Raw genomic sequence first — 13,557 nt, forward strand, 5'->3', positions numbered from 1 at the left:
TAAGTTTAAAAAGATCACCAACTTATTGGACTAGACCTTGTATTTACATGTAAGTATAAATGTGTTCTAGCTTCTCTATTCCCTCCTTTCTTGTCCACTCTTGAGGGCAAGGACTGTTTGTTGTCATTTTATTTTGTATCTCCAACACTGAGTACAGTGCCTTGCACCTGGTAGGTGCTTAATAAATGCTGTTGACTTGATTTGAAGCTCTTTAAATAGGGAAGAAGTTTCTTGAGTGTTCATAATGGTACCTGTACTAAACTACTGCCCCAGAATGACACACATTTTTTAAACAACTCTTCTTCCTACCTTTCTCCATTCTGCCTCTGTCACTTGCTACCTATGTGACCTTGGGCAAGTAACTTGACCCCTCTGGACCTCACTTTTCTCATCTGTAAAATGAGGGGTTGGGACTAGTTAACTTTTAAGGTGCTTTACCGAATCTTGCTGTTTCTATCCACATAACATCTCTTGTATTTGCTCCTTTCTCCCTGCTCACAGTCACCATCCTAATTCAGACTGCTGTCACTTCTTGCTCAGACTATTCCAATAGTCTTTTCATTGGTTTCCCTGCCTCTAGTCTCTCCCCATTCTACCATTCTCCCCACAGCTGGCAAAGTGATTTTTCTAAAACATAGATCTGACCATTATTCCACTACTCAACAATCACCAGTGGCTTTCTACTACTTCTAGGATAAAACAACAACTACTTTATTTGATACTTAAAGCTTTTTATAACTTGACCCCCATTTACCTTTCCAGGCTTCTTATGTGTTCCTTCTCTCCTCACACTCAATAATCCAGGCATACTGGCCTATTTGTTTTTTCATAGTCCTTGCTCCATCTCCTATCTCCATGACCACTGTCCCCTCACGGCTGGAATACTCTTCTCTACCTCCCAACCACCATCTGATAACCCCAGACTTCCTTCAAGATTCATCTTTCATATCACCTTCTGTAGGAGACATTTCCTGATCCCTCTGTCATCCCCAGTGTCTTCACCTCTTAGGTAATTCTGCAGGAATCTCATAGGTTCCCATTTTTATACATGTCTCCTCCTTTAGAACATAAACCCCTTGAGGGCAGGAGCTCTTTTTGCTTTTTTCTTAAATCTCCAATGTTTAGCACAGCTCCTGGAACATAGTAAGCTTAATTAATACTTGCTGATTAATGGATGGATGAAATCTCTGATCCTATGATCTTCCTTTCTTTACCCATTTCCTCAAATACCTGTCTTGTTAAAAGAGAGGTTTCTTTGAATATCTACAGGGTTTTGATCACTTTCAGGATATTTTTGTTCTAGAATCTAACTTACATAATTCCTGTTTCAATTTAAACTCATTTTAATTTTGTGTTTTACTCTCTAGCCATCAACTTCAGCATAATAACATTTCATATACATGTAGTACAATTACTCAGCCAACCTTCACTTCTTCAGACTAAATACTACAATCCCAAGTCACTTATCTGCATAGGTCAAAAATTCGACAGGTTATCCCATAAAATGTGTTTTAGTGCATTTGCAGTAAATGTACAGAAGAGTGGTCATTTAAAATCACAGTCAATTGCCCAGAATTTCACTTGAATACTATTTGGTACCATTTGGTTCACAAAAATAATTTTACCTAGAGATTTAGAAGAGCGCCTCTCATCTGAAAGTAGAGCACCCACAACCTTGCTTCTTTCTGAGCTACCAAAAAACCTACAAGGTTACCATTAGAAAGGATGAATTAAGAACAAAATACAATGAAAATGGGGGTTGCATAGGAGAACAATGTGCTAGGAGTTTTTGAAGATCAGGGAAGATTCATTATGCATTCTCTTAAAATTCAGAGAACAGGCAGGCTATACCTTAAAGAGAGGCAGTAATGGAGTCTGACAAAGACTTTCCTAGCCCTAGTACCAACTCTTTAGCTATTATTATATGATCTCTGCCAATTTGGGTCAGGGTCACAGCATTTGATTTGTCTGATTTACAACGAACCAGCTTAGCAGCATTTGAGTAACAGGAATATCACTTAGGATGCCCAGTGAGGCTGCATAGACCAGCTACTTCAAGTTAGAATTTAACAGTCTAATTCAACATCACTTTCATAGACATTAATGTGCTTTTCTATAGATTCAGGAAAGTAATTTTCAGTTTTCACATCTGTAGATTGGGAAAAAATAAGAATGGCTCCATAGTTATCTTATGTAACAAGAGTAGATAGGGCAATATTAAAGTTGCACTTTTAAATCATAAGAGGAATTGTTGGTATAAAAACAGAGAGTGATTTTTCCCTCTATATACTTTGTAGGAGGTTGAACCCAGAAACCTGAAGGACTTAATGGGGCTATAAGTAGGTGAGCCACTGTTTCGGACTTTGATTGCATCTTATGAATATGGACATAGCCACCAGTGCTTCATTGAGAAGACTGAGGTCACCTTTTAGGCCTAGGTACTTGAGAGCCAGAATCTTAGTCACTAACAACTTGCTTAGCAGAGCTCAGCAGTAACCCAGAGTCACTGGAGCTAAGCACATACTTCAGAGTCTAGCTTAGAAGGACCAAGATGTGAAATTGTCACACCTCATAGAGGATGAAAGATTAAATTTCAGCATTTTAGACTATTTGATTGGGCTAACTACACAGAAAAAGTAAAATGAATGAATAATTACCATTATGCAGATTGACATTCAGTTGGGTGGTCACACTACCAAGTTAGCTCATTTAATACTTACTTATCCTCTGAAACAAACATTGCAGAAGTGATAATGAGTTGGACCCAGAGGTGAATAGAAGAAGATAGTAGGTTATGCTGCATTTGACAAATTGTGCAGTAATTTCAACAGTCCCAAACTACCTGGACCTCAAATAGGGGCTCTAACAGAGGTAATTTCAGTCACTTTTGCTGATTTGCAGGAGCAACAATGTTAAGGAAAATTTCTAATTTATTATTCTACTTAAGCCTGGAAGTGTACCTGGACTATGGGAAAAAAAATAAGCATTTAACCTTCTAAAGTAACCTCTCAAAAGATGTTGCATTTGGAAGAAGATGGAAGAACTGTACCTCATTTCTCTATGTTGTTTTGGCGTTTTGTGTGTGTGTGTGTGTGTTTATGTTTCCTGATTTTTATGTCTGTGTTCTTATAATACCTTCTATAATCATTCCTCAAAGAAATATCCTGTAATTACCATGGAGTAAGGGACAAGTCTTTAAACTATGTTGTTTAAAGTCAATGAGGGTTAATATCTACAACAGTAAGTACTGATGAGCATATTCATTAATTAAAATTCCACTTGAAGTTTGATCTTAAAGGATACCTATTTGTTAGCTAAAATATACCCTATGGTTTGATTTTAAATGTCAGTAATATGAAGATATTTACTAAAGCTTTTTGCATGAAATGCAAAAATGTAAAATTTAAATGCTAGTTGTAGAAATTAAAATTGTATTATCACTTACTCTAGAGCCTGCTAATATTTTTAATGAAGCTGAGAAAGCATAGTTCAAAGAAACAAACAATTAGAACAGACAACCAGGGTTGTTTCATGAGGAGAAGAGAGATTCTTTGTAGATGATGAGGCTTTTCACCTCCTCCGGGTTTGCAGAAAAAATTGTGTTGATTGCATCAATCTCTGGAACATTTCAGGACCTCTTTAAATGAGTTTCACGATTGCTCAAAACAGATCAACCCAACAATCTATACAGAAATAAAAATGGATGAATAATGACTATTACCCAGACTGGGAGATGCAGTTGGATGGCCAGTCCTTTGAGTTAGTATGTTAGTGCTAACTCGGCACCTAGACCAAATGAATGATTAATTGGGTCCAGAGTTGATTAGCATGAAGTGAGCAAACTGTGTTACATTGGAGAAATTAGGCAGTGTTTTCATTAATCCCAAACTTCTCCCATCTTATCATGGGGTCTGGCACTTAGTAAGTACTTAATAAATGTTTGTTGACTGCCTTAACACAAATGTTCTTCCAGTGATGCCATACTATTGCAAATGTTAGAATACTACAATATCTGAAAAAAATTTAAAGGGCAGGTAACTCAACAGGTGATGAAGAGCTACATGATGGAAAGAGGTAGCTCCTCCCTCCTCTTGGCAGAGAATTAGTGAGGGGAGTGAGGGGAATAGGAGGGCAATGAGGAATACATTCTCAGACTTGGCCAATGGGTTGATGTCTTAGATTGTTTTGATTTTTATTTGTTACAAGGAAGTATTCTATAGGGGATTCTATAGTCATTGGGAAGTGATAGTCTTAAAAAAAGGCATCAATAAAACATTTTAATAGGAAAAAATAGGCTGTAGCACATTTTAAATGATGACTTATCTACAGGAAATGAATTAAAGGATATTAGCATGGTACAGTAGAAAGAGTGTATGGATTTGAATTCTGCCTTTGCCACTTACTACCCATATGACCTTGGGCAAGTCATTTAACCTTGCTTGGGCCTCAGCTTTCTCATCTGTCAAAGAACATGATTGGACAACATGACCTCAGAGATCCCTTCCAGTTTTATGGCTCCATGATCCCATATAAAGGAAATATATGATAGAAAGGGGAGAGGGAAGAGTCATGTGTTGAGAGAGAAGAATAATAGGTGAACACTTTATAGGCTGTAATGGTACCCATGAAATACAAAAATGAGAGGAAGTGTTCCAGGACATTGGGTATATTTTCTGTGGAGGCTTTGTGGGAAAACATAGGCATGAGATAAAAAGACATGGATAAACTCTAATTTGCACCAATGAAAGGAATCCTTACATCACCATATTCATAAATCCAGTGAAGTATTAGCAGGCAGAACCTTAATGAATGCCTTCATTAATTATTCTTTAGTCAGACATTAGCCTAAGTCTAGTTTTTAGTATTTTCGGCAGATAGATGGCATAGTGGACCAGACTTGGAGTCAGAAAGCCCTGAATTCAAATCCAGTTTCAGGTACTTACTAGTTGTGTGACTCCGGGCAAGTTATTTCACCCACTTTGTGTCAGTTTTCTCATCTGTAAAATAAGCTGGAGAAGGAAATGGCAAAGCACTCAAGTATCTTTGCCAAGAAAACCCCAAATGGGGTCATGAAGAATCGGACATGACCAAACAAGAAAAAGGTTTTAGGGTTTATCCCAGCTATACAATATGAACAGAACATGGATGGAGGGTTTGGGCCACTTTAAACAGGCACATCCTTGTCAACCAATTGGACAGACTTCACAGAAATCAGATGCCAAGACAGCCCCAAATGTCAAGTCACCTGGGTGACAATCTAGTTTGGTACTGTTTTTTTGTTTTGTTTTGTTTTGTTTAAGTAGGAGTTTTTTGTTGTTTGGTCATGTATAGACTTGGCCCTTATTATTCACAGTTGTGAACCTGGCACCTTTTAGAAGCAGTAAAAAAGCTTTTTTAAAAAGTATAACAAGCCATCAGGAAATCCTGAGTTCTCAAACAAAGGCATAAAAAATAAGAAAAGACACACCACCATTTTCTGGATTTGCCAGGATATGAGTAGTTGCCTTGGGAATAAGATAAGAAGAAAGACACCACAATTGCAGGGCAATAGACTACAGGGCCCCATGAAAAACAAAACAAAAAATCGTAAGAAAGAAGGGACTTACGAGCTTTCATTCTGGAGAACTGAAAAAAAAATAATAAACCAAAAACTCCCTTTCAAACTTGGGCTGAAAATGGAGACAGAGCAGGAAAACGAATAAGAACACTAGAAGTAAGTTAAAGCTTTCAGGAAAAACATGAGGACAGAAGAAAAAAAAAACCAACATCCAAACCCCCAAGATGATTTAATGCCAGCTAAAGGAACTAAGGAAATGGGGAGTGTTTTTATAAACATGCGTTTTTTTTTTTTTCAAGGAAAAAAAGAAAGTAGATCCATTAATAAATGAGGAGGGAAGCAGAAAGCTAAGATAACTCTAAAATGCCTGAGCATTTTAGTGGCTTTTAAAAATTGATCATTAACAAGAAAAATAAAGATAAGGGGTGTGGACAATTGGGAAATAATGAAGATTTTGTTGATGTGGCTGTTGTAGTTATAAAGAGCAGGAGGCCTAAATACCATGCATCCCAAGGTATTTAAAGGAATTAGCTAATGAATTTGCAGGACTATAGACAATTATTTTTGGAAAAGCTATCGAGAATAAATAAGGTGCTAAAGAGCTGGTCATTTTTACATCTTGTACCTGTAGAGATAACTTTGAAGATGTTTAAAACCTTTTCCAAGTAGAGAAGATGTCATAGTTTCCATTCGAGTGAAAGAAAACTGAGTCATTGGAGACTGGAAGAGACCTCAGAATTGTTGAAAGATCAAATACCAAGGCAGTGGCAAATGAAGGCTCACTTTCTGTATTCTTCTATTACATCTTCCAATGTAAGTAAGGAAACAAAATATGTTTCTTCATGAAAGTAAGGAAACTATAGTTTTAATCTTTCCAAAAAGCAGAGAATACTTTTTTTGCCCCCAGAAGCTTCATTTTAATCCTTAGGGGGAAAATACAAAAAAGGAAAAAGAAAGGTGGTGTAAACTTTTTGCAGGCTTGCAGAAAGGATACATATTTCCTGTCAGCTGCTTTACCCCTCTGGCTGAGAGGGCCTCTGGCAGTCATTTCAGAAGAGGCAGACATGCCATCTATAATGTAATCTCTACTATGTACCTTTCTTTCATCCTTCTTCTTGTTTCCAGTGCCCTGTAGCCTGTAGCAGAATTAAACATTTTGAATTCCACATATCTTACAACTCCACCAACCCCTTGCTAAATATCAGAAAGAATCCCTCTATCTTCTGTTAACGACAAAATGAATAAACAGATCTTCAATTCTGTTGCAATATCGAGACTACTTGGGCAATATTATGCCCATGAAAAGAATAGGCTGAAGTTTTTTACAATTTCCCCATGCAGACTGGAGCCACATGAGTATTTAACCCCCAACAAGATATGAACTGGCTTCTAGAAAGTGTTTACCTCCTGGAGTTGAATGGTTATTATGTGTAAATGCAGTGTTTTAAGGAAGATTGGGCTTTGAAGAAATGGTGTAATAGCATTATACAGAGAAAAGGCTTTGTAATTGGAGGACTTGGGCTCAAATCTTGACTCCGTCTATGGGACCTTGGAAAATCTCTCTCTCTCTCTCTCTCTCTCTCTCTCTCTCTCTCTCTCTCTCTCTCTCTCTGTGTGTGTGTGTGTGTGTCTTTCTCTCTCTGTCTCTTTCTCTCTTCTCTGTCTCTTTCTCTCTGTCTCTCTCTGTCTCTGTCTCTCTGTCTCTCTGTCTCTCTCTCTCCTTCAGTCTGATCATCTATAAAATGAGAGGGTTGAACTAAATAACCTCTAATGAATGTCCTTTTTGGTTCTTGATCCACTATCTTAGCATCCTATGACCCCTGATTAATGTTCCCAGCTGAATTAGCAGAAACCTAAATTAGTAGAAAGAAACAAGAGTCCCCACACCATGACTCATGGGTTGGCTCTTAAACCCCCCCCTTTACCCCTAAAGAACCTCAATTCTTGCAGTTCACATTCTAGCCTTTGTCTGAGACAGTATCAGAGGCCAGGAAGTATCTTTATTCTGCTTTCCTAGTGGCTGGGTTAATGGATCAATGACGGTTCATAAAGAACAAATTGCAGCAAACAAGGACTGTCATTCTGTCCTTAGCCAGCTTTGCTAGGAGAGAAAGGGAAGATGGTGGACATCTGACATTTGGTGAAGCTCTTGGTTGTATATCACAGAATGCTAACTGGAAATGAATTCCTATTGGTTTGCTTATGAGAATAGTCCAGCAGATTGAATTGGAAGATTATGGGTCCAGTAAACAAAGAGCTGTGGTAAGTATCAAGATATTTCTCTCAGCAAATGTGGCCAGTTGTGGACTATAGGGAGTCATTTCCCATCTCTCTAACAGTCCTGTGAGGTTTTTTATGACAATGGTCTCCATAGCAACCAGGTGCCCGGACAGTAAGTGGATTTTAAAGATATTAAATTGGAGCCTGGTGAGGGAAATCCTTGCTGGCTTTGGTTTCATTGGAGTCACATTAGGATAGGAGTTAGTGGGTGAGATCACTAGATTTGGGGGTTTTCTCCCAGGACTCAGTTTTAAGTCCACAGTCAGCTGAGATGGGGAGAGGAACCTGGCCTCTTCCTCCTGAGCAGTTTCTTTTATTATTTTTACTAATGATGTAGAAGAAAAAGTAAACAGTAGATTAATTAAAATTGTATGAAGTTAAATGGGGGAGGTGTTGCAAACACCAGCAAGGACAGAAATTATGTCAATGGCCCAGGAGGAATTAGAAATACAGTCAGGAAATAGCCGAGGGAAAATCGACCTGAAAAAAATGCAAGCTGGTACATGTAGCGGCAAAAAATACAAAACATTGTTATACAGAGGAAGGGGGACATTTACAAAGCAGTACTACAGAGGCCAGGAAGAATAATAAAAGAAAGGAATCTCTTAAAGCACAGTGGATGAGGGCTCTGAAGCGTGAGGCAGAGTCAGAAAAGAGCCGGTGCAGTTCTGAGCTGGCTGGACAGATGCATCAAATCACAATGAGGGAAGAGAAAGATGAGGGTCCTTCACTGTGGTACTGGGGGACTTCGAGGAGCTTGTTATGAAAAGATGTTAGAAAAAGAATGAGAAAGGAAGAGAAGAAAAGCAAAAACCAACAGCTTAAAAGATATAGTACCATCTTTTTATAACTTGGCTCATTATGAACCAATGACATGGTAAGACTGTGCCATGAACCAAATCACATTTCCTGAAAAGTAATCATAACAGCTCACATTTATTTAGTGCTTTCAGATTTTCAAAGTGCTATATGTATGTTATTATACATACATATTACATTATATATGTAATACTTATATATTGTCATTTGTTTCTACAATAAACTGTGAGGTGGGTGCTACTACTATCAACACTTTACAGCTGAGGAAACTGAGGGGCAAAGCAGTTAAAGGGACTTGCTTAGGGTCACACAACTAGTAAATATTTAAGGAAGGATTTGAACCCAGTTTTTTGGACTCTGTCTTATTTTATCTCCTATACCACATGGCCTCTCGTATGAAAACAATATAAAGCAAAATCCAGAAAAAACAGGGTTAATTCCTTAAAGGGGAGGGAGCTGTTCCCTCCCACCTTTTCCCTTTACCCCAATCCAGGACTAGAAAGAGGTTCCTTTTTATTTGAAGTGATGATATCCATATGCTAAATGAGTAAGGAGGGCATGCAATACACAGCCAGCACTGGGAAAGGAGGAATAACAGAATAAGGAGTGAGCTGATGAAATACAACAAAGGAAAATGCAGTTTGAACCATTGGAGAAGTCTCCCTGGGTGACATCTAAATGGTCTACAAATGGACTTTGAGTGGGAACTCCCATTGCTCCCATAATGTGAAACAGGACTGGACTAGTGTGCGGAGCACACTGTAGGGAAGGAAGCATGCAGGATGTGTGGGTAGTGGGTGGGAGGTTGGGGGAGGGCGAGGGGAGACAGGGAGGTGGGAGGGTGGGGCAGGGACGGGGAATGCAGGCGAGATGACCTAATACTGCATTCTCTCCTTAATCATTCTATGAACTCACTCTTTATGGATTCGAGTTTTAAATATGTGGTTTGTTTTTCTTGCAGAATGTTTGGATCCCTCCAAGCAAGGAGTGCTGGTAAAGAAACCTTCCTTCCCCCCAGAGAAAAGCCAGGGGTTAAATCTGCAAACTGGCAGTGTCTGGAGAAACAATAAAAGGAAACCGCATTCTCCATGAATGAGGGGAGAGAAGCGGGGCGGAAGGCATTTTTTTTCCCCTTTAACATGAATAAGGTCTTCAATATGTTTGAAATTATTTAACAAATTCTTTGAAAAGGAGTTTGGGTTACTAACAGACAGACCATGCATGAAGAAAATGCACCCCCCTAGCTTCCCTCTCTGCCTCAACCCCAGAGATGGAAGGCAGGGAGTTTTGGGGGGTCTTTGTTTAGTTATCCATTAACGATTCATAAAATTCCAGATCCCTGCGCAATAAGTACAGTCCTCTGAATGTTATTAGAAAATCCTATTTCTAGTCTGTTATGAAACAGAAGTTTTGATGTGCAGCCAGATTTATGTGGAACTCTGGAAACGGAACACTTGGTGCTCTGTAAAGCCTGAGACCAAGCGGGTGTTACATAAAAAGCTTTCCTATTAACTCAGGTTTATCACAAAATGAGAGGCAACCGTAGGGGAAAAAAACCAAACGAGTTAATGCAAAAACAGGAGCCAATCCACTATTCCCATTTGCTCCGAAGTGACAAATATGGAGGACTGATTTTAACCCATGATAAGAAGGAAGACGGGATGACAAGCATTTCTGTCCCTTGGTTTTTCTGCTGGTATGATCCATTCCCTAGGAGGATGAATGGCGTGGTTGTGAAATTGCCTGACTCGATAACCCAGACATAATGGAAGACAAAACAACTGATTTTTTTTTTTGGTCCCTGCACTAATTGCTTAATGAAATGCACACAAACGCATCTTCTTTCCTCTTCTTCAGGCCTCTCCCAGTTATTCTGGGTACTGCAATGATAAAGGAAAGTAAGGTCACATCATCAAATCTCTGCCAAGGGAAACACATCTAATGGCGAGACGGCATGTCTGAAGCAAATGGATAAAAATCTCATTTCCAAGCTATTGGATCCAAAATTATGCAGATTAAAATCAAATCCTTTTTGGTTGTTGTTGTTGGGTTTTTGTGGGGTTTCTTAAAGGCATATATCCAGTGATTTTTTTTAATTCCTAAAGCTGGGGGATTTAAATCCTAGGAAAGGAAGGAACCTCACAAAATTTTGAAGCTACCATTAAGAATGAGTAGTCTACTGTAATTTTTTTAAAATGGCTGTTCAGATCAAAGAAAGCCATAGAGAGCAAAAGAAAAAGGTTTTCCCTGGCAGGTACTTGATGGGATTTTTGAGCAAAGAGGGTGAGAGGTGTGAAGAGGAATATGGGAGGAAGGCCTGGAAGGCTGAAAGGAGTAAGACCTTTGGAGAGAAGAGGAAATTCCCCTGATGAAAGGTCCCTGATATCCCTGGTGACTCAAATCTTCCACATAACAATCCCATTCATTGTACCTACTTCAGGCCTTAGCTCTGTGCCCATTAATTTGACTCCCAAAGGAAAGGGCACAATTTAATTTGGGAGGGAAAAGGACTTTTTTTTTTAACACCCTGCTATTTCAATTGTTGCCATACTTTCCTTACACAAAGGTCAGCCCCTGATTCAGAGATCTGAGGAAGATGGAGTTGACCGTGACAGTTTCTTGAGGTATTCACAGATAGCTATGCTCTGCTGAACTGGTGTTCAGGAAGGGAAGGCAGGGGTGTGGAGGGTGGGGGTTGATGGTGGCAAGTTCCCTATTTGCACTCAAAAAACAATGGATTCTGGTTGGCTTCTGGGTCAGGGTCAGAATGTGCGATCCTGCATTGTCATGGTAGGCAAGCAAAAATCATGTAAAAATCTGGAAAAGTGACTTGTACTGAGCTACCTTATTTCTAATCTAATTAAAACCGAAACAAAAATAAAAAGGAGGTGGGGAGGGTGGTGCAACCAACCAAGAGCAGGGGAGTGTGGTCTGAGTCACTCTTAAGTAAATCTTATTACACCTATTTAATAAAAGAAGGGGAAAAATCCCCTGCAGAACATCTCACACGAGAATCCTCTTCTGCCCCACAGGCAGGTGGAAGGATGCTGTCTGCAGAAGGACCCTGTGTGCTAGAGAGCATCTGGCCACTCTGCTTCAGCCAGCATGGTCATAATGAGCCAATTTCAATTGAAATGAGATCAATACTATTCATTTTTCCTCTAGCTGGTTCCCAAGTGATTCATGAATTTGAAAACTAGTTCATGAATCAGAGCAGGGTGGGGTGGTGAGGACTGGAGGCGAGGGCTGGGGAATATGTGTGTGCAGTTGCAAACCTGGATTTCTTTTCATCAACATAGCCATTTAGTTGCATAACGCTGGGGTTGATTGCTAGTTGAGACCAGTCTTTTAGGAAGTACAAGCATTTGTTCAACCCAGGGCTTCTTTGACTAGGACCTTTCTAGAGGGGGAAAGAGTGATACCATATATGGGACTAGGCTTGGAGATCTGGCCTCCATTCCTTAGCCCCTTGATGTTTGCACAATTGTATGCACTTCTGTGAATGCATGGGCATGTGTGCAAGCATGCATGCATGCATGTATGCACGTGCGTGCAAGTGTTCATATTTCTGGGTTTCTCTAGGATGTGCCTGTTGTATGTGTGACACACACAAGATGTGGAACTGGCCATGGGCCCTTTAAATCTGAGCTGGGGCCAAGCCCATTTCTCTGTGGAGCTTCGTAAGGGAGCACATGATGAGGGCAGTTGGAAACCACAGCCCTGTAAGTGCTGATTACAACCTACTAAGGAAAATGAGATTTTTATCTCGCAGGAATTCAGTTATAAAAATAAAATACAGCGTCTGGCTTGATTCAGCTAAACGTACTTGCACCAGGGTGTTTTTAATTTAACTGAGAAGCCGGGCAAGAAGAATGACCTAAAATACTGCGTGGAAAGAAAGCAGGGGGAGGTGGGGAGGGAAGGGAGGAAGGAAGGAGAGAGGTTATGAGAGAGAGAGAAGGAGGGAGGGATGGAGGGAGGGAGCTGAAAAGAGGGAGAGAGAGGGGGGGGAAAAATCACCCTCCTGGCAAATGAATGCAGCAGGGATGATGTCATTGGAACAGTTGGGGGAGAAAAGAGAAAAACAACTCTGCTGTACTAATCCTGTTTGCTGCCCTAAAGGGAATGGAAGACAGCCAAGGCAGGGAGTTCTGGGAAACCATATAAGGGTGCCAAACAAGCTTTGCCGCCAACATTAGGAACTGACATCTTTGTTCTTTGTAACTTGGCTGCCTGCCAGAGGCCTCATTTCAGCTCTGCGGCATGATTACACTGGACATCTGCCAGCTGAGCTCTGTGAGAGCTCCTTTTCTTCTCTCCAAGCTTTTTTTTTTTCCCCTCCTCTTTCCTTTTGCCAAACATGCAGCAGTTACCATGGCAGTGGAAAGTAAAGTTAAAAAAAAAAACTCAACAAAGCAGAGAGGCACGCCTTTATCCAGATGCTCCACATGTGCAGATATAAAAAGCAGCTAACCTATTAATCAGGCATTTCATAAAGAGAGAGAGAGAGAGAGAGAGAGAGAGAGAGAGAGAGAGAAACTCAAGTAATAGCAGTAAAGCTGGAAAAGGTGACCCAAGGATAAACAATAAGCATCCGCAGCAAAAATGGCCCAGTATACCAGGAAAAAGAGAGAGAGAGAGAGAGAGAGAGAGAAGAGAAAAGGACTTCCTCCTCCAGTTTATTTTCTTTCCTTCTTTTTAAGACATCGTGGGGTGCTGAATGTGAAATGGGAAATGCCCTGATCTCCACTGGACACATGTCCCCTGTGTCTAAAAAGCTTCAGAAACCCACATTCATAAAGCATTAAAGGGAGCAGTGATGGGGGCAGGCAGAGAGAGGGAGAAAGGGAGGGTGGCTCAGTTGAACTCTGTTGGCCCAGGTGAAAGATGCCTGCTGACAA

General features: G+C 40.1%; 1 long non-coding RNA gene across 1 annotated transcript; it reads left to right on the forward strand.

Annotated features, from left to right (window-relative positions):
• Nucleotides 1-7,540: 7,540 nt before the first annotated feature.
• LOC114050182 lies at nt 7,541-10,679 on the forward strand. Its single transcript, XR_003569945.1, has 3 exons — nt 7,541-7,819; nt 9,618-9,649; nt 10,514-10,679. It is a non-coding gene; the product is annotated as an uncharacterized LOC114050182 (long non-coding RNA).
• Nucleotides 10,680-13,557: the final 2,878 nt, after the last annotated feature.

The sequence above is a fragment of the Vombatus ursinus genome, unplaced genomic scaffold (assembly GCF_900497805.2).
Source record: "Vombatus ursinus unplaced genomic scaffold, bare-nosed wombat genome assembly UNPS02014798.1, whole genome shotgun sequence".
Classification (NCBI taxonomy): domain Eukaryota; kingdom Metazoa; phylum Chordata; class Mammalia; order Diprotodontia; family Vombatidae; genus Vombatus; species Vombatus ursinus.